The sequence below is a fragment of the Macaca nemestrina genome, chromosome 9 (assembly GCF_043159975.1).
Source record: "Macaca nemestrina isolate mMacNem1 chromosome 9, mMacNem.hap1, whole genome shotgun sequence".
In the NCBI taxonomy this organism is placed as follows: Eukaryota; Metazoa; Chordata; class Mammalia; order Primates; family Cercopithecidae; genus Macaca; species Macaca nemestrina.
In genome coordinates this window covers 135,363,470-135,389,521 of record NC_092133.1, presented here as the reverse complement: position 1 = coordinate 135,389,521, position 26,052 = coordinate 135,363,470, and the positions used below count along the sequence as shown (strand labels likewise).

Genomic DNA, 26,052 nt, shown 5'->3' with positions numbered 1-26,052 from the left:
TTTAGAACACACACAGGATTCTTGGTAAAATATATTTGGGAAACACAAAACAGTTAAATTGGTGTTCCTTGTAAAGCTTTATTAGAATGTCTCATGGAGGCATTTGGTATGCTAAAGTTTATTGTGAATCTCTGAGCAAGCGTACATATGTGTGCAACACTGTAATTCTCAAAATCTCTGGCCACATAATTTTTTTTCTTTTTTTTTTCTTTCCCCCCTCCCCCAGAGCTAGCTGAGGTTTTATTTTGGGGCTGGGTGGGGAGCGGTGGGGAAGCAATTGAATTGTTTTGTAGCTTGAGGCATGGGCAAGGGGTGTGACCAGGCAGTAAACTCCCCGGCGGGTGGGCTGAGCCTCGGGTGGGTCTCCCAGCGGCCTCCCTCCCTGGCTCTGGGGCAGCCGCAGGAGGGGCAGGCTGGGAGCGGCTGCCGCAGCCCTTCACATGGGCAGGACGTCAGAGGACTCGGACACCAGCTTCCCATCGTGGGTCTCGATCTTCTTCATAACCACGTCCCTCGCCGAGCTGGTGCGGCTGAAGGAGCTGGAGCCCGCACCAGAGCCAAAGCTGGAGCCCAGGCCGTGGCTGAGGCCCGGGCTTGTGAGGCCCCCATAGGCTGAGCTCAGACTACCTGCATAGTCGCTGGTGGTCTTTCTATGGATACTCATGTTCTGCATCCCAGACTCCAGCCGGCTCTCCTGGCCTCCAGCAGCTTCCTATAGGTGACGATCTCCATGTCCAGGGCCAGCGTGACGTTCGTTCATCAGATCCTGTCGCTCACGCAGCTGCCGCGCCACGTCCTGCCGGACCCGCTGCAGGGCTGCCTCCAGCTGGGACACCTTGGTGTTGGTCTCCTTAACAGCCAGCTCCCCACGTTGCTCTGCATTTGCGATGGTGGCCTCCAGGGAAGCCTTCTGGCCTTTGAGGCCTTCAGTGTCAGCCTGGGGCCAGCTGATGTTCCGGTTCATTTCGGAGAGCTCAGTCTTTGTACTCCGCAGGTGACCCCCGTGCTTCCCAGCCAGGGTCTGCAGCTCCTCATGCTTGATCAGGTCCATGCTCTCAGCCTCAGCCCGGCTGCGGCTGGCGATCTCCTCCTACTGCGTCTTGACCTCAGCGGTGATGCTTTCCATGTCCAGGGAGGGGCTGTTGTCCATGGACAGCACTACAGACGTGTCCGAAATCTGGGACTGCAGCTCCCGGATCTCCTCTTCATACAGTAGCCTGAGGAAGTTGATCTCGTCAGTCAGCCCTTCCAGGCGAGACTCCAGCTCTACCTTGCTCACATAAGCTTCATCCACATTCTTCTTGATGAGGACAAATTCATTCTCCATCTCTGTATGCTTATTGATCTCATCCTCATACTTGTTCTTGAAGTCCTCCACCAGCCCCTGCATGTTGCCAAGCTCCGCCTCCAGCTTCAGCTTCTCCTGGCCCAGAGTCTCCAGCTGCCGCCTAAGGTTGTTGATGGAGCTCTCAAACATGTTGTGCTTGTTGCTCTGAGCTGTCTTCTGCTACTGCAGGAGGTTCCACTTGGTCTCCGGCATCTTATTTTGCTGCTCCAGGAACCGTACCTTGTCGATGATGGAGGCAAACTTGTTGAGGGTCATGATCTGTTCCTTCTCCAGGGTGTGCACGGCCTGGATATTGGGGACCACCTCCAGATTAAGGGGGCTCAGCTGGCTCTGGTTGACTGTGACGGCAGGGATGCCTCCCATGCCACTGGCCCTGCCATAGACTCCCCCCAGCCCTCCCTGGAAGCTGCTGATACCCACTGGGGAGAAGCTCGAGGAGCTGATGCGGGCACCGGGCCCACTTGTGTAGGAGTGGTTGCTGAAGGTCTGGGGGCCAGAGGTGGACACTTTGTAGGACTTCTGGGTCACCCTGATGGATATGGTGGAGACAGGAGTGGAGGCAGGTAGGCTGAACCAGGCGGAGATTCCAGAAGGAGCGGAGAAGCTCCTTTTTTTTGGTCCCTAAATCTTTTTTAAGGAGCACTTGGTAACAAGTCTGAGGTTCACAGCTGAATGCATGTCCATATAATCTGTGTGTCTCATATTGCAGTGGAGAAACGGATGTCCACACGTGGAATGGAACTTGCTCAAATGGTAGATGTTTAATTGGTGGCAAAATTGAAATAAAACTCAGATCTTCAGCCTCCAAATGGAGTGCTCTTGCTACTACACCAAATTATAGTGCAGTAGATAATAGTGCCTGAGATAAAGAAGCACAGTATTTTTTTTTTCAATACTGCCTAATTTATTCAGTACAGTGAATAGAACCAACGTGTATCTTTCCACTCTAATATTGCCACTTCTAAGCAAATAATTAATATAGTCCATGGCATTATTTTCTCCTGCTTCTCGGGCTGTGCATGGACCTCTTAAAAACTAGACATCAGGACGGGCAGGGTGGCTTATGCCTGTAATCCCAGCACTTTGGGAAGCTAAGGTGGGTGGATCACAAGGTCAGGAGTTTGAGACCAATCTGAACGATATGGAGAATCCCTGTCTCTACTACAAATACAAAAAGTAGCCAGGCGTGGTGGCGGGCACCTGTAGTCCCAGCTACTTGGGGGACTGAGGCTGGAGAATTGCTTGAACCCAGGAGGCGGAGGTTGCAGTGATCCGAGATTGCACCACTGTACTCCAGCCTGGGCGACAGAGTGACACTCCGTCTCCAAACAAACAAACAAACAAACAAAAAAAGAAAAAGAAAAAGGCTAGACATTAGCCTTAGGGCTGGTTCTGGGTTGGTTATTGTGTTTTCAAGTGCCTGAGATCACATCTCTAAAGCGCTCTTCAGATATGTGGGCCATATGAATGAAACAACTTAGGAACACAGTTCTAAAATCTTTGAAACATCTTTCACCCTGCTACAGGTTTGCATATTACATCTGAGGAATCTTACAAACACCTGGTGTCAGGTAAACAATAACAGGTGAATTCTAGGAAGGGGGTGGATTGAAAAATGTGGGCAGGTCAAACATGAAGGATGGGAATAGAATTACGGTGCTGCTAGTAATTTTGTAAACCAACTTCCTAAGTTCTAAAAAAAGGTGGGGGGAGGGGGGACTTAAATTTGAGTCAGTAGCCACTGTCAGCCCATCCTTAACTGAGAGAAAACAAAATAGTTTCAAGGGAAGCTATATTGAAGTCAGCTAGTATAGTGAAGTCAGATCATTCTGATGTATCCTAATTCTCTGTAATGATAATGCTTTTGCGTTATGTCCCTATCAGGATCCGCTAAAGCATCCTTAGTGGCTAGGTGAGGTTTTGAAGACGAGAAAGTCAAATGGAAGGTTTAGAGCATCTTGTGTTACCATTCTAATTTCAGAAGAGTAAATACTCAGAGTAAAAATTCCATAAGTAAATAAATACATACACCAAGTGTATGACAACAGGGCACCAGAAGACCTGGATTTCTGGAGGAGAGACTCTGAAGAGGAGAGTAGGGCAATCCTCTGTTCTCATTCTTCTCCTGTAATCACAGTGGGTTTACAGATGTTTCCCTGCCCCTCCAGTGGGCAGCTGGTTCTGTAACTGTCTGCAGGCCAGGGCTGCGAGCAGCCTGCTTACAAAGATATATTTGATATGCAAATGACAAGGCCTAAAACGGAGCGGCTGATAAGACGCAAGACCAATTTCAAGTGAGGGTCACAGTGGGGGGAAACACAATGATGAAATTCATGAATTAGACTTCTGTTTCCCCTTCCTTTGTCAACAGGAAATATTTATTAATTAAACCAAGGAAGGCTAGTGGGTACTGATGAGCAAATTAGCACATCAAAACCTTGGATGAAAGTTCCCGAGAATAGCAGGCCAGGGGAGAGATCTGGGAAAAGAAAAAGAAACTGGAATTTACAGCCTATTTTGATATGAATCAAGTAATAATCAAGCGATTTGTTACATCCAAGGGAAAAAGTTCATGTTACAAAATTGCCGTTAATCAATTTAAAATAGTTTTTAGCTTTTTTTTCTTTTGTTTGCAGGAATGGTGACAATCAGACTATGGAAAATGGTGACAGGAAATTTGTCATAATTCTCATCAGATGGTAAATATTTCAACTCACCAACTCTCATAAGAATATATACAAATTACAGTAGAACTTAAAAACAACACAAACAGGCACAAAGATAGTTAACACGGTGAAATTACTTTCTATTGAGATTCCCCAGCTTTTATTTCCTTAACTAGCCAGTTCTGGAATTTCAGAGTTTGTCCTCTTGCCCTGCATCCTGCAAACCTCAAACTTTTAGGAAGCAGTTCCATAGATATATTTTTCTAAAGCCGGCTTGCTAGTATGCACACAGTCGGGCGATAAAGGATTTAAGCAGGATTTACATTTTCACAATCCTCACCCTTGGCAGCCAGAGAGCCATTTCTGCTGCTGCTGGCAGTCTCCCTTGCTTCTCTCTACAATAATTTTATCTTAAATTATTTACTATTTCTTGCTGCTTATTTGCAGCCTTTTCTTTTGGTATTCTTGGTCACATCCATAGGCAGAAAGTAGGCAGATCACCTCATTCCGTAGGTCTTGATTTCCTCATCGGTAGAAGGAATACTGAATCTGTATTCTCAACATGTGCTCCACGATTAGAATCATCTGTGGGATTTGCAAATACAACAGCAACAACAATACCCCTACTCTCAGAAATTCTGATTTGATTGTTTTGGGGTGGAGTCCAGGCAGTGGTATTATTTTAAAAAGCTCTGAGAAGATTTTAATATACAGCGAGGGTTGAGTATCACCAACTTTCTAAAGCCTTGCCACTCCAAGTGTAGCAAATGATTCTTGGTCCTGAACGACACTTCTAAATACATTTACATATCTGTATCATATTTAAAACATTCTCTGAATTACCAGAAAAAAATATACATATGTATTCATTCCTTGGTAACAAATCTGAAATTATGCTCAATGCCAGATAGTATTTATTCAAATATTAGATCAAGTAACTATCATTCTCCCAAATATCACCTTTTGCAAAACTGTAAGATCAATTTTAGAGTCATTTTTTGTTTCCGGAATACTTTTAGAAGTTCTTATTTCCCTTCGGTTTGTTTTCTGGTGCTTTGTGGTTTTAGAGAGAAAAGGATTGGGGTGACTGAGGCCAACAAAAAAATAGCAAAAGAGAGAATAATGTGTACAATAATAGGTTTACAGAGAAAAATAATATATGAACATTAAAGTCTCTCAGCATGTGAAAACATGGAAACTGTACACTTATAAGTAGAGCTCAGTTATAGCCCTGGCAACTGAGGAGAAAAATACACAGCTTTGTACAAATTTTCTAAGGCTAAGGCATCTTATAAATGTGCTTTTATATCCTTGACCAGAATGCTGGTGAATCTAAAAGAAAGAGTACAAATGAGGATTGAAGACTTGCTTTCTCTTATTACCCTTATCAGATCTCAAGATGATTGAGAACCAATATTTTTACCTTTTGAAAAAAGAAAAAAAAAAAACCTAGCTAAGTGTTATAAACAAAGAGGATAAAAAGAGGGCTATGACTCAAGTTAACAGTTAAGTCTCAGTCTTTCAAGTCTTACATGCAGTTTTGCATGAGGTCTGGGACTAGCATTGAAATAAACATTACGTTGATGACCTTTAAAAGATAAGCTTCCAAAAGTTAACCTAAGAGGCTGGTGGTTTGGACCTGTAATAGGCAGAACAAAGAAAAGGTCTCCCAAAGTTATATTCAATTCCTAACTCTCAGGACCTGTGAATATGGCAAAAGAGTGAATATCACCTTATGTAGCAGAAGATGTGGGTCTTGAGATAGAAGATAAGGGTCTTGAGAAGATGTGGGTCTTGAGCAGAAGATAAGGGTCTTTAGAAGAGCTTGCATTAGATTATCCAGGGGGGCTCTAAATGCAGTTGTGTGTTTCCTTATGAGACAAGTGGAGGGAGATTAGATAGAGACGCACACAGAGAAGAAGGCAAGGTGCATATGGAGGCAGGGATTGGAGTGATGTGGCCATGAGCCAAGGACACCCACAGCCACCCAAAGTTGGAAAAGACAAGGAATCGATTCTCCACCAGAGCCCCTGGAGGGAGTGGGGTTCTGCCAGCAGCTTGATGTGGTACTTCTGTTTTCCAGAGTCATGAGATAATACATTTCTGTTACTTTAAGCCACGAAGTGTGTGGTAATTCGTTATAGCAGCCCCAGGAAACAAATACAGGGCCCAATAGGGAAGGACAGAGAGAGGGGTAAGTATTACATTGTGTAAAGTGAATACTTCTATGTAAAAGGAATAACTGGAAGAATTCATCAGAATTCCTTTGTTTGCTATTTGCTTAGCAATTACTTTGTTTTTCATTTTTTGTTTTTTGTTTACTTTTGTTTTTTGTTTTTATTTTATTATTATTATTTTTTGAGACAGGGTCTCACTCTGCAGCCCAGGCTAGAGTGCAGTGGCATGATCATGGCTCACTGCAGCCTCAACCTCCTGGACTCAGTAGATCCTCCCATTTCAGCCATGTAGCTGGGACTGCAGGTGTGCGCCACCACTCCAGGCTAATTTTTTGATTTTTTGTAGAGAAGGGGTCTTACTTTGTTGCCCATGCTGGTCTTGAACTCCTGGCCTCAAGTGAACCTCCTACCTTGGCCTCCCAAAGTGCTGGGATTACAGATGTGAGCCACTGTGTCTGGCCAGCAATTACTTTCCATACAACATACTTTGTAGCCAATGATCTTAAGACACAACTCAATAATATCATCCCTGTTAGATTAAGCAACTTCCAGACTAGGTTCTGAAACTAATGAAGGTCACTGTCCAACAAATACACTGGGGATTGTGACTCTCAGTCCACATTGTAATCCCAAAGCTCACATCTAACTTGTGATCTTGGGATGATTTACACTCTTTACCCCATTCTCCTAGGATAGGAACACTACTTAATGGGCTGGAGGATTTACCCTCCATTATTCTTTTTGCACTGAGAAGATAATATATTTCCAGGGTTTGAGAGCACTCACCAACTGTCCAGTTATGTTAACTTAGTGTCTTGGTACATTAGTTTGCTGGAGCTGCTGTAACAATGTACCACGGACTTGGGGTGCTTAGGCAACAGAAAGTTATTGTCTCTTGGTTCTGGAGGCTGAAGTCTAAGGTCAAGGTGTTGGCAGAGTTGGTTCCTTCTGAGGACTGTGAGGGATGGGTCTGTTCCAGGCATCTCTCCTTGGGTTGTAAAGGGCTATCTTCTTTCTCCCTGTGACTCTTCACATCATCTTCTCTCTACGCATGTCTGTCTCTGTATACAAATTTTCCCTTTCTATAAGGACACACATCATAGGGAAGGTCATATTATCCATATTGTGGGACACCTTAATGACCACGTTTTCACTTGATTACTTCTGTAGAGACATCCTATCTCCAGATAAGGTCACATATGAAGGTGCTGGGGATTAGGACTCTAGTGTACCCATATTTTTGGGGTGGGGAGGGAAATACAATTGAACCATAATGCCTGGTTACCGAAGACACGTTGGAACAGTCTCTACTGTTCACTCCACTTATCTTCATGCTTATGTCTCTAGGCACTGTGGTCCATGTTAGGTTTAATGTTCCTTCTTGCTTTGCCTCTGATCAGGCTAGAGACAGTCAACAAGGCAACTCAGTCAGTCAGGTGGGTGGCATCAGACAGCTTGCTCTAACGAGACACATTAATTGCCTCCTGGAAGACTCACGGTTGTTTCCTTGATGTTTTAAATTAATTTGGAGAAGCAGTGAAGACTTATGGTTTGGGACAGGGGAATGTCCTCTAAATGCTGGTAAAGCAATAGATCCACATCCACATTTTACTAGGTTGGCAGGGGGGAAAACAAGTAAGAAAATCTGTCCAGTGGAGGCTTCATATTCAGTAGGAGTGAGAGGGAGACTGGTGGGAGCTATGGGAAAAGAGCCCGGTTCAGCTTCATAAAACTTCCCTTCTTCCCCTAGGACTAGAAGAAAGAAAGAATGCAGCCTTCTTACGTGTGCCCTCCTGGTAATCCAAATGTTTATTGTTCATTATGCAATATTTTTCTATACGGTGCCTTGAGGTCTTGAGAGGATTTCCCCTCTAAAGAATGACTGAATAATGATGGATTTAAAAAACACAGGTCTAGGCTGGAATGGGAAAAGCGTTGAAGCTCGAAAGTGGCAAAGAAAACACACAAGCAGGGAAAGATAGCCTCAAGCAGAGATGCAGGGGTGGTGACTTACTGCCACTCAGGGGACTTAATCGATCAACAATATCACTCACCTTTGTGGACATTCTCCCATTAGATTAGTAACATTCTCCCATTAGAGATTCATTTGAGTTAAGCGCGGCATAGCAAAAAGTCTATAAGCGGTAGAGTGAGAGTCAGGTAGACTCAGGTTGGAGTCCTGAAACTGGTGTTTATTGGATATGTGGTTTTAGCAAATTTATTTAACCTCCGAAAAGAGAGAGATGTTCAGGGTGACTGAAAAGAGTCACTTTGAGTATTAGATGAAGTGATCTCTGTGAAAACCCCTTGTATTAGTCTGTTCTCACATTGCTAATAAAGACATACCTGAGATTGGGTAATTTATAAAGGAAAGAGGTTTAATTGACTCACAGTTCAGCATGGCTGGGAAGGCCTCAGGAAACTTACAATCATGGCAGAAGGGGAAGCAAACATGTACTTCTTCACGTGGTGGTAGGAAGGAGAAGAACGAGAGCTCAGTGAAGAGGGAAGCCCCTTATAAAACCATCAGATCTCAGGATAACTTACTCACTGTCATGAGAACAGGATGGGGGAAACTGCCCCCATGATTCAATTATCTCTACGTGGTCCCTCTCAAGACATGTGGGGATTATGGGGACTACAATTCAAGATGAGATTTGGGTGGGGACACAGCCAAACCATATCACTCCTCTAGCAATTCCTGCCATGTGATGGGATTCCTGTGTATCCATCAATCCCCCCAGTTTCCACCAGGAGATGGCCAGTGGGGTCCAGAGTGTTTTCAACTACAAACATTCTAGAGGGAGTGGCATATTAAGGCACACAAACCTTAGTCTTGGTCTAAAATAGTCCTGGGTTATTAGAGTTTCTCCTTTTGATTGGAGAGGGCAGGGGTAATATGAAAATATCAGTGGGGAGGTGAGGCCATGGGAGGAAGGTGAGAAGGGGGTGCCTTGGGCATTAGAAAGTAGAACTACTCCGGATTAGAAGGCAGAAGGAAAGGCCACTGGGACCTGGAGGAGGGCTACTGTTTTATTTTTCTTTTGGAACAGAGTGATCTTACCACCTAAAAATGCTACGATGTCATTTATAAGTGGCTGTTGCCTGAATTTACTAACAAAGGGTAAAAAAGTCAATTTATGAATGTTATTAGACCTGATGGTTTTGGTAAGTAAGAAATTAAGATCATTCCCATTCATCTGTAGTTAAATCAAACTTGACTGAGAAATTAAGTGGTCTAATTTGTGACTGGCTTAAATAAGTGTTCAAAATACCTAGTGGGCACCTAGAAGCATGAGACCTGCTATCCTCTTGTCTTTATGATAGTAAACTGGCAAATTGGATCACTTTGACCTGACGTAATTCATTCGCTGCTATGAAGGCTTAGTCTCAGGTTGCTGTGTATTAATAACACTAATGTGTATATTAACTTTTCTATTCTCTAAGCTATTTGTGTAAGTAATAGCTTTGTCTTAATCAAGGTTTTTATGATACAGAAATATAGTTTCTCAGGCTTGTTCCTTAAATAATAGATTTTCACAAATATGGCCTCCTCAAAGTCTGGAGCTTTTACACTAACAATCAATTTGTCTTGAGAGCAGAAAATTTAAAACTATATTACCTTACTGTGAGGCATCGCCACAGTAAGCATTTCTTGTTCAAGAGAGACTGAGGGTGCAGAGTGGCTATCTAGTGCTCGTGTTCCATGCTGCTGATACCTTGTGTTGCCTATACTCCGTTTAACCATCACCTTGTGGCACAGACATACGGTCGTGCCCTGGGAAGTCTTAGTCTGGAGACTTGGCCTCAGTTGGAGAAGACTGGGTGCTGAGCAGGTTCAGCAGAGTGCCCAGCGTTCATGGTGGCCATCTCTCTCTGCAAGGGAAGGAAAAGACGCACGCATAGGAAGAGTAGGAATATGACATTGTCCTTTTGTAGCCAGGGCAGGAAATGGAATTGAGGGAAAGTCCTCTAATGAGGTTACAGGTAACTTGCTTTCTAATCACCTTAGTGGCTTTATTAATTTTTTTTAAATAAACAGAAATGGGGTCTCACTCTGTTGCCAAGGCTTGTCTTTCACTCCTAGGCTCATGCAATCCTCTTGCATTGACTTCCCGAGTAGCTGGGATTACAGAGGCATGTCACCATGCCAGGCTATTTTTTTGATTTTTTCATGTTTTGGAGATGATATCTCACTGTTTTGCCCAAGCTTGACTCTAATTTTCTAAGCTCAAGTGATTCTCCCACCTTGGCCTCCCAAAGTTCTAGGATTACAAGCATGAGTCATTGCGCCCAGCCCTTCGTGACTTTATACTCAACTTTCTTCTTCAAGCCTCAAGATGCAATTTGAATAGGATATTCGGTACCTTGATTTTGTGAGGCAATCACGGGTGATTCTCTTTTGGTCATACGCGGTTGGTTGGCTCCTAGGTTTTATATCCCATCATCAAGTATTTAATTCAGCACTGACTCAGCTAAATGCATCAATTACCTAGGAGAATTTCCTATAGCCCTTTTGGGTTCTGTAATTTCAGTGTTGGCCAGGAACAAATTGATTTATCTAGTAATGCTAAATACAGCAGCTTAATATTAAACAACAGACATCAAAGCAGTTTACTTTGAGATTATCAGCTGTTTATTATGATTGGGTCAGTAATGAGAGAAACATCAAGAAGTGTTTCAAGAAAGATTTTCTTTTTTTCTTTTTTTTTCCTATACTCCACATGTAGGCCAGTAAGATTGCATTGCCCAGCTCAATCACATGTTCCAAATCTCCTTCAGGGCAAAGTTTAGGAAAAAGTGTCCTGTCGATTTAGCACATCTAGATTTTTTATTTTTTTATTATTTATTTATTTATTTATTTATTTATTTATTTATTTTTACTAGAGCCTTTTCTTTCATGTAGTTTAAGTATCACATCTTTTCCTTTCTCTATTTAAACATTGAGACAAGGGTTAGGGATAAATGACCATCACTATTTTAAGTATTGTCTTTCCCAGGGATATTTGCATTTTAGCAGGGAACTGAGCCTTAGGCCAAAGGGATAACTTTTTAATAGTATAATTTCAGGCATTAACAAATGATCTGGGTGGTAAGTTTTGGCAGTTGGGCAAACTGCCTATCCCTAAAACCACTCCAGATCTATTTGCTAAGCCATCCTGAAATTAAAATAAAAGTATTTGCAAAATTTATGATGGTACAAAAAATTATAGTGAGGGATTCACTTAGTGGTTTAAAGTCATAGTGACTACTTAAGCCATTATTTTCCAAGTCAGAATTTACTTAAATGTTCAATCTAATTTCTTTCTTAAAGAGTCTCAGTGTCTAGGAATTTCTCATTTTAAAAAACTGCAATCAAATTAATTAAAGTGCAAAGCCTTATAATAAAACTATATCAAAGAGACAAAAGTCCACTCTTAGATTATGTTTTCCAGCTAGAGATTCAAAAAATATGAGTGCCTGTCATTCCACTTACTTAGGAGGCTGAGGCAAGAGGATCACTTAAGCCCAGGAGTTGAAGGCTGTAATGCACTGTTATTGTGCCTGTGAATAGCCACTGTGCAACATAGTGAGGCCCCGTCTTTGAAAGATAGAAGGAAGGAAGGAAGGAAGGAAGGAAGGAAGGAAGGAAGGAAGGAAGGAAAGAAAGAAAGAAAGAAAGAGACGGAGAGAAGGAAGGAAGGAAGGAAGGAAAGAAAGAAAGAAAGAAAGAAAAAGAAAGAAAGAGAAAGAAAGAGATGGAGAGAAGGAAGGAAGGAAGGAAGGAAAGAAAGAAAGAAAAAGAAAGAGAAAGAAAGAGATGGAGAGAAGGAAGGAAAGAGGGAGGGAAGGAAGGAAGGAAAGAGGGAGGGAAGGAAGGAAGGGAAGGAAGGAAGGAAGGAAGGAAAGAAGGAAGGGAGGAAGGAAGGAAGGAAGGAAAGAAGGAAGGAAGGAAGGAAAGAGGGAGGGAAGGAAGGAAGGGAAGGAAGGAAGGAAGGAAGGAAGGAAGGGAAGGAAGGAAGGAAGGAAGGAAGGAAGGAAGGAAGGAAGGAAGGAAGGAAGGAAGGAAATATGAATATCTCCGTAAGTGCATAAATGTTTCCCTAATAATTTAAAAATATGGCTTCAGGTCTGTATGGTGGATTGAAGCTGTGAACAGGTTGTGTCTCCGAGGCCTGGTGCCAGTTTTTCCAGAAAGTCCACAAACGTTAGTTGAAATCCATGTATTAGTTAAGAGGAGACATTCTTTCCAGTTGAAGTTAGGTACGTCCCAGTCCAAATTTTTCATTCAGAGTCTGTCAGGACGCATTTGCCAATGGAAACAGATACTTTTGGAAGCCTTTTGCAAATGTTAGTGTCTTGGTTCACTTAAATTAATTTATTCCTTATGTCTGCATTGGTGAATGGACACTGCCAGTGGAAATGTAAAAAAAAAAAAAAAAAGGTCAATAAAAAGAAAAAAAAAGATGGTGAGACATATCATTCCTAAATTCAGTGCTTTTATTTATTTATTTATTTGAGATTCACTCTGTCACCAAGGCTGGAGTGCAGTGTCATGATCTCGGCTCACTGCAACCTCTGCCTCCTTGGTTCCAGTGAATCTCCTGCCTCAGCCTCCTGAGTAGCTGGGATTACAGGTGCCCGCCACCATGCCTGGCTAATTGTTGTATTTTTTTGTAGAGACAGGGTTTCACCATGTTGGCCAGGCTGGTCTTGAAATCCTGACCTCAAGTGATCCAAAGTGCTGGGATTATAGGCATGAGCCACTGTACCCACTAATTCAGTGTTTTCTTGATAGATTTATCGCAGTGACCAGATATCCCAGCACTGTGATATGTGACTTTGGACTTTATCTAACAAACACCTACTGAGTACCTACCATGTGTCTAACATTCAAGCCAAATAGTGGGGACAAAGAAGCAAACCCCAAAATGTCTCCCCTTTCAAACTTATTGTCCAGTGGAGGAGAGAGGCAAGTAAATAAACACCAGACAGTGTGATCGATATGATTTAAATAAGAGGGTCAGGGGACTCACCACCCCATGGGCTGAGGTCAGAGGCAGTCTTCATACATGTCTACATGTCCTCTTCTCTAGCAGACAGTAAGTTCCATGAAGACAGAGACATGTCTTTTCACTTCTGGCACATAGTAGGTGCTCAAGTAACATCTATTGATTTAGTGGATGACTAAGGGAATTAATCAATGTCAGGCCCTGGGATTACAATGGTGAGAAAAACTGACATAGTTTCTGCTCTCATGAACCCTCATGGTTGACTGACATTTAACAAACAAATAACTGATGGAAGTTGTCTTATGCATGCTGAGAAAAAGTGCAGGGTACTATGAATGAGGACAATAGGCAAATTGATTTAGCCGCGGACTCAGGAATGGAATCTCTGACTCAGAGATATTTTAGCTGGGATTGGGAAGGTGTGTAGGAGTGAGTAGGTACCAGCGGAAAGCTGAGTCTGCCAGGTTCAGGGACAGCATGGTCAAAAATGACAAGATATGCAGCAGGTTGGTAGAATTTAGGATGGAAAAAATGCCTGAAGAGTGGGGTTCTGTGATGCACCTATGCATGGATGTGCCTACTTGGTCTTATGAACGCACTGGTTCATTTAAACTTCAACTCTGGCAGCTGTTGGTCACTGAAATTAAACATTCACACTTTGGGGCTGGTTATCTAGAATTGGTTATAGAATCAGAAATCTGGTTATAGAATCAGAAAAGCTACACTCTACGGGAAGCCAGTGTGATGTACTTCAGCCATCAATATCTTAGTCAGCCTGGGCAACAGAGTGAGTCCTTGTCTCTACAAAAAATAAAAATAAAAAAAATTAGCTGGGCATGGTGGCCCATGCCTAGAGTCCCAGCTACTTGGGAGACTGTGGCAGGAGGATTGCTTGAACCCAGGGGTTTAAGGCTGCAGTGAGCTATGGTAGAACTACTGCACTCCTGCCTGGGCAACAGAGTAAGACCCTGTCTTCAAAAAAAAAATCTTAGGACCTGAGCTCTGCTATTGAGCCAAATAAACAGCAGGGATGGGTTTTATTGGGAAATGAGTAGCTTTGTAATTAGCATGATAGATGTTAGAGACAGGCTCATTGGTGAAACTAAAGTTATGTGGATTGGCCAAAATACTTTAGATACCCTTCACGCTTATGAGAATAGGTTATAGAATCCAATGAAGCCTAGACTTTATCATTAGGAATATTCTCCTCAAGTTTCTAAATCATTCTCTAAGGCTCCATTCCTTAAAAGGATTTCTGGTGGTCTGATGCCAACAAGAGTGACAGCAGGCTGCCTTTGAAATGTTCCTGTGTCAGCCCTCAACGGATCTTTCAAGCAGTGATGTCAGAGTATCTAGAAGGATGGAGAGCTAGGTCCTCAGCAAGCTTACACAATAGAGTGTCCACACTGGTCTACTTGCTGTGTTGGGCTAAATTGTGTCCCTCCCCCAAAATTATATATTGAAGTCCTAACCTCCAGGAATTCAGAATGTGCCTGTATTTAGAGATTAGGCTTGTAAAAAGTAATTAAGGCAAAGTGAGGTCATATCCAAATAAAAAATAGGACTGATGCCCTTGTAAGAAGAGATTAGGACACAGAGGCAACCCTCTGAGGACACAGAGAAAAGGTGGCCATCCCCAAGCCAGAGAGAACTCAGAGTGAATTCAAGCCTGAAGACACCTTAAAATCAAACTTCCATCCTCCAGAACAGTGAGAAAATAAATGTCTGTTGTTTAAGCCATCCAGTCTGTGTTACTTTGTGATGGTAGCCCCTGTAAACCAATATACTTGCTAATAAAAATTATGTAATAAGTAACCATATATATGGAAGATTGTGGCCTCAGGCATACTTTAATTTTAGCCTAGGAGTGAGGCTGTAGGTAATAGCTAAAATTACTCACCTTAAAAATTTTGGGGCCGCGCGGTGGCTCAAGCCTGTAATCCCAGCACTTTGGGAGGCCGAGGCAGATCACGAGGTCAGGAGATTGAGACCATCCTGGCTAATACGGTGAAATCCCCTCTCTACTAAAAATACAAAAAAACTAGCCAGGCGAGGTGGCGGGCGCCTGTAGTCCCAGCTACTCGGGAGGCTGAGGCAGGAGAATGGCGGGAACCCGGGAGGCGGAGCTTGCAGTGAGCCGAGATCGCACCACTGCACTCCAGCCCGGGCAACAGAGCGAGACTCTCTCAAAAAAAAAAGAAAAAGAAAAAAAAAATTTTGGTGGCTTCTGTTATGTGCCAAAAAAACCATGAGGATAGTACACCAAAAGCATGGTTTAGATGGGTTCACAATAAAGCTGCTAGAAAAATAATGACTTGGCCGGGCACGGTGACTCACGTCTGTAATCCCAGCACTTTGGGAGGCCGAAGGGGGCAGATCATCTGAGGTCAGGAGTTCAAGACCAGTCCAAGTAACATGGTGAAAACCTGTCTCTATTAAAAATACAAAAAATTAGCCAGGCATGGTGGCCCTTTCCTGTAATCCCAGCTACTTGGGAGGCTGAGACAGGAGAATCAGTTGAACCTAGGAGGTGAAGGTTGCAGTGAGCCGAGATTGTGCTGTTGCACTCCAGCTCAAGCATACCTAAATTTGGCATATAGCAATGCTCAAGAAACACTGGTGAATGAATGAATGAATGAATGAATGAATGAGTTGAGAGTTGAAGGATAAATAGGAATTAGATGGCAGAATGATGCCAGGACAGACTTTCCGGGGACCTGCCACACAAGAATGAAGTTACAGGGCCGGGTGCGGTGGCTTGTGCCTGTAATCCCAGCAGTCTGGGAGGCCGAGGCAGGCGGATCGCCTGAGGTCAGGAGTTCAAGACCAGCCTGGCCAATGTGGTGAAACCCTCTACTAAAAATACAAAAATTAGCCAGACTTGGTGAGGGGTGACTGTAATCTCAGTTACTCAGGAGGCTGAGGCAGGAGAATCGCTTGAACCTGGGAGGTGGAGGTTGCAGTGAGCCAAGATCATGTCATTGCACTTCAGCCTGGGTGACAAGAGTGAAACTCCATCTCAACAAACAAACAAACAAAACAAAACAAAAAACAACAAACAAGAATGAAGTTACAGAAGCCTTATCGGATGTGGGTAATTCCATCCACCAAAGTTGTTCACTGATTTTTTTCTCTAGTGCCACATACTTTGGTGCCCCAAACGTGTTTATTATAAATCTGACAAGTACAACATGTTTGTAATAGAAGTAACTCACAAAATAGTAACAATCAACGTTTTCAGTTTAAACTTAGATCCCAATAATAGCTAGAAACACTTTTAATATTTGTAACTAACATTTGCCCATACATTTAGAGTCTGCAAAGAAGCCTTTCCATCTGTTATCATATTTAACCCATGCAACAGACATGGAGAAAGGAATAAGAAACATCTCAGTTTGTCTCCTCTAAAGTAGAACCTGAAACAAGAGGCCAAGGTGGCAGGACCACTTGAACCCAGGGGTTTGAGGCTGCAATGAACCAGGTTGGCACCACTGCAGCCTGGGTGACAGAACTCACTTGGGTCTGAGTGACAAAGCAAGACCCTCGGGTGCCAGTAGTTTATTCTCTTGGGAATTGATCGCAAGCATTGGAAGTGAGGGAGTGTAGAAGAGAACAGGTACAGGAAAAAGGCCACTGAAAAACCATGTCAGAATTGTCCTACTGGAGAACTGGGAGGCAGGGCATTTGTCCCCTGATTTCTGTCCTGCGCTGGTTCAGGGTTGCCCAGGGAGGGGTCCTTATTTCTCCTACAGGGAGAATAGGCTGTGCTTGTGCGTGAACTGAGTAACCTCCAAAGCCTTCAGAGAAAGCCAGGAGGCAGAGAAGCCACAGATACCGGGGCTTACAAGGATGAACACCTTTTTTTTTTTTTTTTTTTCAAGATAGGATCTCACACTGTTACCCAGGCTGGGGTGCAGCGGTGTGATCATGGCTCACTGCAGCCTTCAACTCCTGGGCTCAAGGGATCTTCCCCCTCAGCCTCCAAACTGAGTGGGACTACAGGTGTGAACCATCATGCCTGGCTTTTTTTTTTTTTTTTTGAGATGGGGGGCGGGTCTCACTATGTTGTCCAGGCTGGTCTCAAACTCTTGGCCTCAAGCTATCCTCCCAACTCTGTCCCTTAAAGTGTTGGGATTATAGGTGTGAGCCACCTTGCCAGGCTCAAAGTAGAACACTTTTAAATAAGTCAAGAACTGTCCATCACGGCTACGCTGAAGTCAGTTGGACGACGGGAGTTTGGCATGACAAACATCTGCTGTAAGGCCAGCTATCCTTGTCCTTACCTTCAAGAGAAGACGGATGCTCAGAAAGTATTGTGCCTTTGCCAAGCTCTCATGAGAAGGCACAGTTCTAATTTTGGTGGATCTCACTCCAAATGCTGTGTTATCTCAAAGTTTATCACAGAGAATTCCCAAGGTCAGTACACTTTACTACATTTAATAAGGTTGTCAACTCTACGGACAGTCCCCTGGAAACATCACAGATAGTATGGTGAGGTTTAGATATCACTTCCAATCAGAACATATAACACTTGGATTCTGAAAACAGCTTCTAGCATTTTGGGGAAAACACATTTATGAGTATAAAAACGTTCTTCTCTCCTTTCACGTTAATTCTCCTTTGAAAAGGCCTAGAGATTCCTCATTGCCTGACTTCAGCCCAAGACGGCAGAGTGAAAAAGCTCTTGTTTGAGATCCATGAGTCGGCTGAGAGCCCGTTGCCAAAGGCATCATTTCATTTGCCCAGCTCCTTGGCGATGTCTCAGAAAAAGTCTGACTTTCCAGAGATATCCCACCCGATTCCCAGTGTGAAGGGGTTTCTAGCTCTATAACAAACTGCTGAACCTGTTTCTAAAGCCGACTGGGTTTGCATACTAAGAATCCTTTGGGATTTTGTTAGGGCTAGCTGTCCTGAGCATGTGCAGTCGCTGCTATTCCAAATGAAAGAACTAGTTTGTTTGTGTTTTAATTATCTCTTCTTACAAGATCTACCCAGCAGTATTGCTCCACACGGCTTGAAAGAATTTAATTAAACCAAAAAAAAAGGGCTTTGCTTTTGTTGTTGTTGTCGTTGTCGTTGTTAGTTGCTGGAATGAAATCAGACTCTGGTTGTGCCAGTGCGTGGAGATTTTTTTCTTGTTCTTATGAACAAATTGCTATTAATACTAAAGACACAAACACTTAGAAGCACAATGCATTTTTTTTTGTACTGCTTAGAGGGTGTCCCTCTTTGCAATTTACTAACAGAATGCAACTTCCAAGAGATGAACACCCTTAGTTTCCATGGAAGGAATCAGAACTCTGTCTGCTAATTGAAACAGAATTAGAGAGTTGAAGTGGGGAACTTCAGTGTATTTTTAGTTCTGCAGAAAGGCCACATAGAAATAACAGGAGAGGCCGGGCATAGTGGCTGACGCCTGTAATCCCAGCACTTTGGGAGGCCGAGGCTGGCGTATCACGAGGTCAAGAGATCGAGACAATCCTGGCCAACATAGTGAAACCCCATCTCTACTGAAAAACACAAAAATTAACTGGATGTGGTAGCATGCATCTGTAGTCTCAGCTACTTGGGAGGCTGAGGCAGGAGAATCATTTGAACCAGGGAGGCGGAGGTTGCAGTGAGCCCAGATCATGCCAGTGCACTCCAACCTGGCAACAGATCAAGACTCTGTCTGAAAAAAAAAAAAAGGTGCAATAGCTTGGAATATCAGCTGTGGAAATGCCTTTGGGACCTTCTGATCCAGTTATTCCAAGGGACAGGGAGCAAAGGAACAGACCAGAAGTGGCTCAGTGGCCAAGATACGTTTCTCAGCCAACGGTGGCATGAGACTTCATTATAACAAATACATATGACATTTTCTTCATGAAGGGAATACTGGTTTATGTTAGAAAATTTAGATAAGCCATACATGAAGTTTCTTCAAATGCTCCTATTATGTCATCTAAGTACCTAAGGTCTGACTGTCAGGATGTTTCTCTTTCTATGTCATCTTCTTTTATCTCTTTTTCTTGCATTTTCTGAATCTTGGAAGAGGAAGGGAGAGTAGATGAAAATCAAAGCAGATTCTGGGGCTCATTAGCAGTTTAGATAAAATGCTGGCTACAGAGGAGGGGGGAAGAGAGAGAGTCTTGATTCTTAAGACACAATCCAACATAATATGCCTTTATTTAACACATTCTGGGGACAGCCCACCATCAGGACCTTTGTAGGTATATAAAAAAAATGGTATCAGCTTGCCTTCATAGCACTTACAATCTATTTGGCTAAATTGGCAAAGCACTGCATATTTAAAAAATACCGATTTGAGATGTTTTTCATATTTGAGAAACAGGAGAGACACTCAGGGTGACAGAAAAGTTAGATATTCTTTCAGTTTCAAATTCTACATAGTAAAGGTTTGAGTGGTACTTAAAAGCCAGAAAAAAGGGTGATTATTACTCTGGGCTATTTCTCTTAGTTACTCACTTATTTCTTATGAGATTATCTTTTGTATCACCTCACCCGAGATGCCAACATATCCGCAGTCATTTCTTTATTGCAATTGATTTTTTTTTTTTTTTGCATTGAGGAAAGGTATCTGTAGGTGACTTACAATGACGTCTTTGAGTTAGTTGATCAAGAGGTATTTGATATGTTCATTAATTAATTTATCCCTTTATTCACTGGATATTTATTGAGTATATACAATGTTTTATATGCCAGGAGTTTAGTGGAAAACAAAACTACAAAACCCTGCTCTTATGGAACTTGTAGTTTATGACTGAGTCTCCACGTGGGTATAGAACAATTGAGAAATTCTTTAAACCTTTTAATGACTGTTCATATATGATGCTCTTTGAAGAATACTTTCAGGACCTTTACTTAAAAACTTCTCTTTCTTGTGCCTGTAGGATGCCCTAAATTCCAGCTTTGCTCCTTGAAAACATTAGAAACATCTTTGAGACAGACAAACACGCAAAAATTAGCAGCTGCTAGGAAATCACTAAGAATCCAGCAGGTTCTTTAAAACGTGATATGTGGTTCTGGACCAGTCAGGTGCTCAGGATGCAGGGTGATGCCAGGTGGCAGGGATGGTGAAGAGATGGGAGTCTTAGCACCAAGGCAGTGAATGAGGAGGACAGACTGAGGCCACAGCATGAGGAGGGCGGCCAGAAGGCACGGAGCAGAGGGAGAAGGGAGACAGGACTGAGGAGGAAGATAAATGAGATAATTTCAAATACGTTCCCAGCTTTGTTGCCGACTGTCCTTGATTCCCCAATGCTTTTCGGCGAGACCTGTCGGCCATTGCTTTCGTCTAGATGGCAGAAAGGTTTGGTGCATATCACTTAAAAGAAACCCGAGATGAGCGGTTGATCTAACGTTACATTCAAAAGAAGAATGTGGCCAACCTACTGCTACGCACGACAGAAGAACTTCTGCCTTGTTCTCAGAAGACATGTGGAAGCATCGACCCATTTTGCCTTTTCCTCGCATGATCGTATATGGATTTTTAGCTCTGACTATTTTACTTACAATCTCAGCACGACATTCTTGCTTGGGCCGTGGGGCACAGTCTAAAGTATAAAACGTAGTCTCTGGGATAGACTTTTCTACACCTAGAAAAGGCAATCCCATGCGTCTTCTAAAGTCTCACAAGCTGAACGTGGATCTTCAAATCACTACCCCACTTTCCAAATTTGAAGCTAGATAATTATTTTTCTAATGGATGGTGTGCACACCCCTGGAAGCAGGGGTTTATAATTGAAATGTTGACACAACCCTAAAGCATCGTAGCACGAGCAGTGTTGTTCTAATAAATCTCGTCCCTAATCCTCAGAGAGAACCTAAAGAAGAGATTCACTTTCTATATCAGGTTTCACTTACTGAAAGGCTTCTGAAGATAAAGACCATAAACTATGAAGGGACAGATACAATGTGGGCTAAGGGGTTAAAGGGCTAGAGAAAGCTCCGTAATTCTTAGAAATGGGAAACAGATGTTGTTTGACATTTTGAAGCACAGTTTCCTTCTCCCTTATGCACTTTTCTGCTATCATGGTTTTCAAAGCAAAGATGTATTACTGTAAATGAGAATTGCTCGGCAATGAGTTTCCCGCTTAGAGAACAGAGGGGCCTGATATTAAGACTAATTTTTATTTAATATAGTGTCTTTTCACGTAAGAGAATCACAAATTGCATTTGAACACCGAGCGGTGTTGGTACAGTTTATCATGAAACATGGGGAATTCAAATCACACCTTATAAAAATGAGTAAACATAATTGGGAAGCAGCATTGCTTGGGCCTGGAACTCGGCTACATATTAATTTTTGTTGCTAGAGGGACAGCCCTGATTTGCACTGACTTCTGGTAACCTCCGTTCAGATAAGCACCTGCAGCTTCACACCTGCGGGTGCGCGGACGAACCAGGACTTTGTATTCAGCTTCAAGGAAGAGGTGAGAGAAGAATCTTGGTAATAGTAAATGATTAGAGTGGGGAATAGAGTGCCCTTGGAGGCAAGATCCAAAATGAATCGGTGAGCAGATAAAGCCCCAGGTGACCAATAGGTTCCTTCAAATGGTAGCTGTGAGAGGAGAAGATAGTTTTACTGCCAGAGAAACTGCATAGCGGGAGGGATCGACCCAAGGAGAGCCACTTAATGAGCAGAAGGAGCATGGACAGTGGTGGCAATTTACAAGTCGTGCAAAGAAAACCTCCTTTCTGTCTATTTAATGTGTATCTCTGCTACCAGTAGTGATATTTATTTCAGCTGATTGAGGCATACAGCACGGACAATTGCTAGGTGGCCTCTTTTCGTGGGTTGGAGGAAAGTCAGTCAGTTCAAGGGAGGTGTCAGATCAGAGAGAGTTAATGAGACAGACTGAACCGTGTGAAGCGTTGGCAGCTTCAGGTGGATGTTTGCTCGTGGCTACACGATACCATATTTATATTAAAGTTGTGGACATGTGTCTTTTAAACTCCAGTGTGTGAAACTCTGTTTACTCTACAATATCTGATATTTAGGGGACTAAAAATCATAAGCAAAAGCCACAATATAAGCACTGGTATTCATCTTTTAGATAAAGATACTAGCTATTTGATTACAGCAGGTAGATTTTTAATTTCAAATTTTATTATAGATTAAAGGTGCCCTTATAGGTTTGTTACATGCGAAATTGCATGATGCTGAAGTTTGGGGTCCAAACAATCCTGTCACCCAGGAGGTGAGCATAGATCCCAACAGGTGGTTCTTCAACCCCTTCACCCCCATCCAGTGACCCCAAATGTCTGTTGTTCCCATCTTGATGTCTACGTGTCCTCGTTGTTTAGTGAGTATATGCCATGAGAACATGCCGTGTTTGGTGTTCTCTTTTCACATTAGATTTCTCAGGGTAATGGCACCTAGCTCCATTGCTGCAAAGGGCATGATTTTGTTCTTTTTTACGGCTACATAGTATTTCATGGCATATATGTACCACACTTTGTTTATCCAGTCCACTGTTGATGGGGATTTAGGTTGATTCTACGTCTTTGCTATTGTGAATAGTGCTGCAGTGAACATATAAGGACATATGTCTTTTTGATAGAATGGATTATTTTTCTTTGAGTATGTAACCAGTAATTGGCTTGCTGGATTGAATGGCAGTTCTATTTTAGGTTCTTTGAGAAATCTCCAAACTGTAAAGCAGGTGGATTTTTTTTCCTTTTCTTTTTTAAAGAAAAAAGAATGGCTTCATTTTGGGGAATGGGGCAAGATGCCAAATTTTCATTTGCTCTTTCCATTGGCAATGAAATAAAGCCACATCCAAATACTAAAGCCTCCTTCCTGAAGAATTCCCAATGGCCCCAGCACCCCCACCACCACCGCTTGTCTTTCCTGTATTATTATCGCTATTACCCACACGATGATCAGAATATCGTCAGAATCAAGTGTGAAGCAAAATCAAAACAAAAAAGAAAGAAAAAGAAATGAAAAGCACATCCCCCAAAATAGTGAGTAAAACAAGTAAAGAGCAAAATAATGTTAACAACACAAGGTAAATGCTTGTAATTTATCTCAGAGAAGTTGATTTGGATAAATTATCAACTAACACTCAAAATCTAGGTGTCATAAGTACACATGTGCAAATACTTACAAGATTATTACTTCTAAGGCCATTTTTACAGTTCTTATAATTGTTGAATCGGAAGTTATCAGATTCCCTTGGGGAGGCTGAAGCACTGATTGAATTTTGCTTTGCTGTGGCATCTTCTTTAATGCCCCTTTTTTGTTCTCTTCTATTTTATGCCATTCTTTTTGGCGTTTGGGCCTATGGGACTGTCTTCTATGAAACTTCTCTGAATACTTAGTGAATTCTGGACATTAGGATTTGTGTGATATTCTGTCTGTTCTTCCAAGACAAGGTCTTTGTGGAATATCAGGTCAGGTTTGGTCAGTTTTTTCAGCCCTTTTCTTTCACTGGTGACACTTAAGCTGACTTACAGACTCCACTGCAGGCGGAGCTGTATTCATGGTCACCTTGACTTCCCCTACTTAACATTTTGTTAAAATAAAATGAAGAAATCCCTATAATGAGAAGGTATTGTTGAGAGCCCGCACACATATAACAGAAAGAATCAAAGACCTTTTCCCCATGCCCTCCTCTAATTCCACGACCCAAGAGCCCGGAATTTATATTCAACTATATTTAAAATGGAAGCCAAATTTAAAACGAATATTGTGGGTAACATATATGACAACATCTCTCTACGGAAAGAATCTGTAACGCAACATTATATTTATTTCGCTGAAATGACAATGTGTTGCTACCAAAGCTTCCCAATGCAACAAGAATCTCATGGAGGCTCTTCATGATCTTTTCATTTCTTTCAATTGATACTTTTCCCTGCCTTTGTAAGTTTAGGTAAATCAACCATCCTGGTGTCAGAGTCTCCAGTTTGAAAGCGAACTAGGAAAAATCACCAGAGTCCTTTCGCCCTCTGGTCTTCTGAGCTATACGGTAACCGTATTAGAGGCAGTAACCATTAATTCTATATTTTGTCTCAGTGCTTTGGATGCAAGTAAACATCAATAAATATTTGTATACGATGCTAATGATGTTTGTAGTGAAAAGGATCTTTAGTAAATATAGAAAATGTAATACATGTAAGCCTCCCATTTAGGCCAAACACATCATGGAAACCTATGACTTAGAAAGGCAAGTCAACACCTATTGGATACTTGGAGGCACTGCTTATATTTCTCAAGGCAATCCTCGTACACCTTTGGGCCCACTGTCAGGAGCTTGACGTTAATGTTCAATGACTACACTTGCATTAGGGCCCCAGGCAGAGCCAACAGATGTAAGAATAACATTCCAATTTTTGTAGAAGGAAAGCAAAAGCCTTTGTCTTTATGGCATGAAACCATACGTATCCTGAGAATTTTGAAAGATGATAATCTGAAAACTCCTAAAAGAGTGGGTTATGCCATGGTCTGTCTTCATGTGATTATCATTGTCATCAGATTTCTGTTAATTGCCAGGGTTTTGGTTCAAGCTGGCAGTGCTGCCTTGGGCATTCCTGTGGCCTAATGAGAATAACATAATATGGAAGAACTTATCACCCAAAGGACAAATGCCACCTATGCAGGGGCCACTCTTGGGCAAGCTTGGAGTGGACAGAGAAGCAACTGAGATGAGGTCTACAGCTGGAAGTGAATCTAGGGGCTCACATCCTGCAATTGTGGACCAAGAAAATCTCAAACCACAAAAAGCATAGGTTGGTATTATTGTTACTTCTTTAATAAGGTCGTGGACTATTGTCCTTTCTTTTATGTACAGGTATCAATGACTCAGCATCCTCCAAAGTTATGATTAATACATTTGTATAGACTCACTTGAGAATTTGGTGGCTATGGTTGAAAGAAGCTGGTTGGTCAGAGATCCAAGAAAACGTGTGATTATGTTAGTAAAATATTGTTAGCTATGTCCTAAGTAATTCTTAGATTACCTCTGTAAGGTAAGGTTTATGATGTCCATCCAGAAAAGTAAAATCTTAAGACAGAGAAAGTTCAAGTCATTCAGTCAGGGTTACTCAGAAATTTACTGGATCAGGTAGGTATCTAAGTATCCAAGTGTGGAGTACCACGTCATAATAATTTTTCTTGGCTGGCTGCAGTGGCTCACACCTGTAATCCCAGCACTTTGGGAGGCTGAGGCAGGAGGATTGCTTGAGCCCAGAAGTTTGAGACCAGCCTGAGCAATATGGCAAGACCCCACCTCTACAAATAACAAAAAAAATTAGCCAGGCATGATGTTACGTTCCTGTAGTCCCAGCTACTTGGGAGACTGAGGTGGGAGAATTGCTTTAGACCAGGACGTTGAGGCTGCAGTGAGCTATGATTGTCAATGGCACTATACTCTAGCCTGGGCGACAGAGTGAGATCTCAGCTCAAAAAGAAAACAAATTCTGCTGTAGTATACAGGTTTTTATTCAGGGATATTATTTCTGATTGCAAGTATTCCATATATCTTTTCTTCTTTTGTATCATTTCTGTGTACTCATTCTCTCTTGATAAATGCATCATCTCTAATATTTTAATTATTTGATATTAATTGAGGTCTTCCAGATTCATTACATCCATTAGAATTGTACACATATATACTTAAATTGTATATATTTAAGGTGTACCACATGATATTTTTGATATGCATGTAGAGAGTGAAGTGGTTACCACAGCTAAGCGAATGACCTTATCCACCCATCCTCCACAGTTACCCTTTTTGTGTGGGGTAAGAGCACCTAAAATTCACTCTTAGAGCAAATCTGCAGTACGCGGTACATTATTATTAACTCTAGTCCTCAGGCTGAACTCTAGGCTGACTCATCCTCCATAACTGCAAGTGTGTACC

The 26,052-nt window shown here is 42.3% G+C and overlaps 1 pseudogene; it reads right to left on the bottom strand.

The window, feature by feature from the left end:
- Positions 1 to 436: 436 nt before the first annotated feature.
- LOC105494387 (keratin, type II cytoskeletal 8 pseudogene) lies at positions 437 to 20,797 on the bottom strand (annotated as a pseudogene).
- Between the last annotated feature and the right edge of the window lie 5,255 nt (positions 20,798 to 26,052).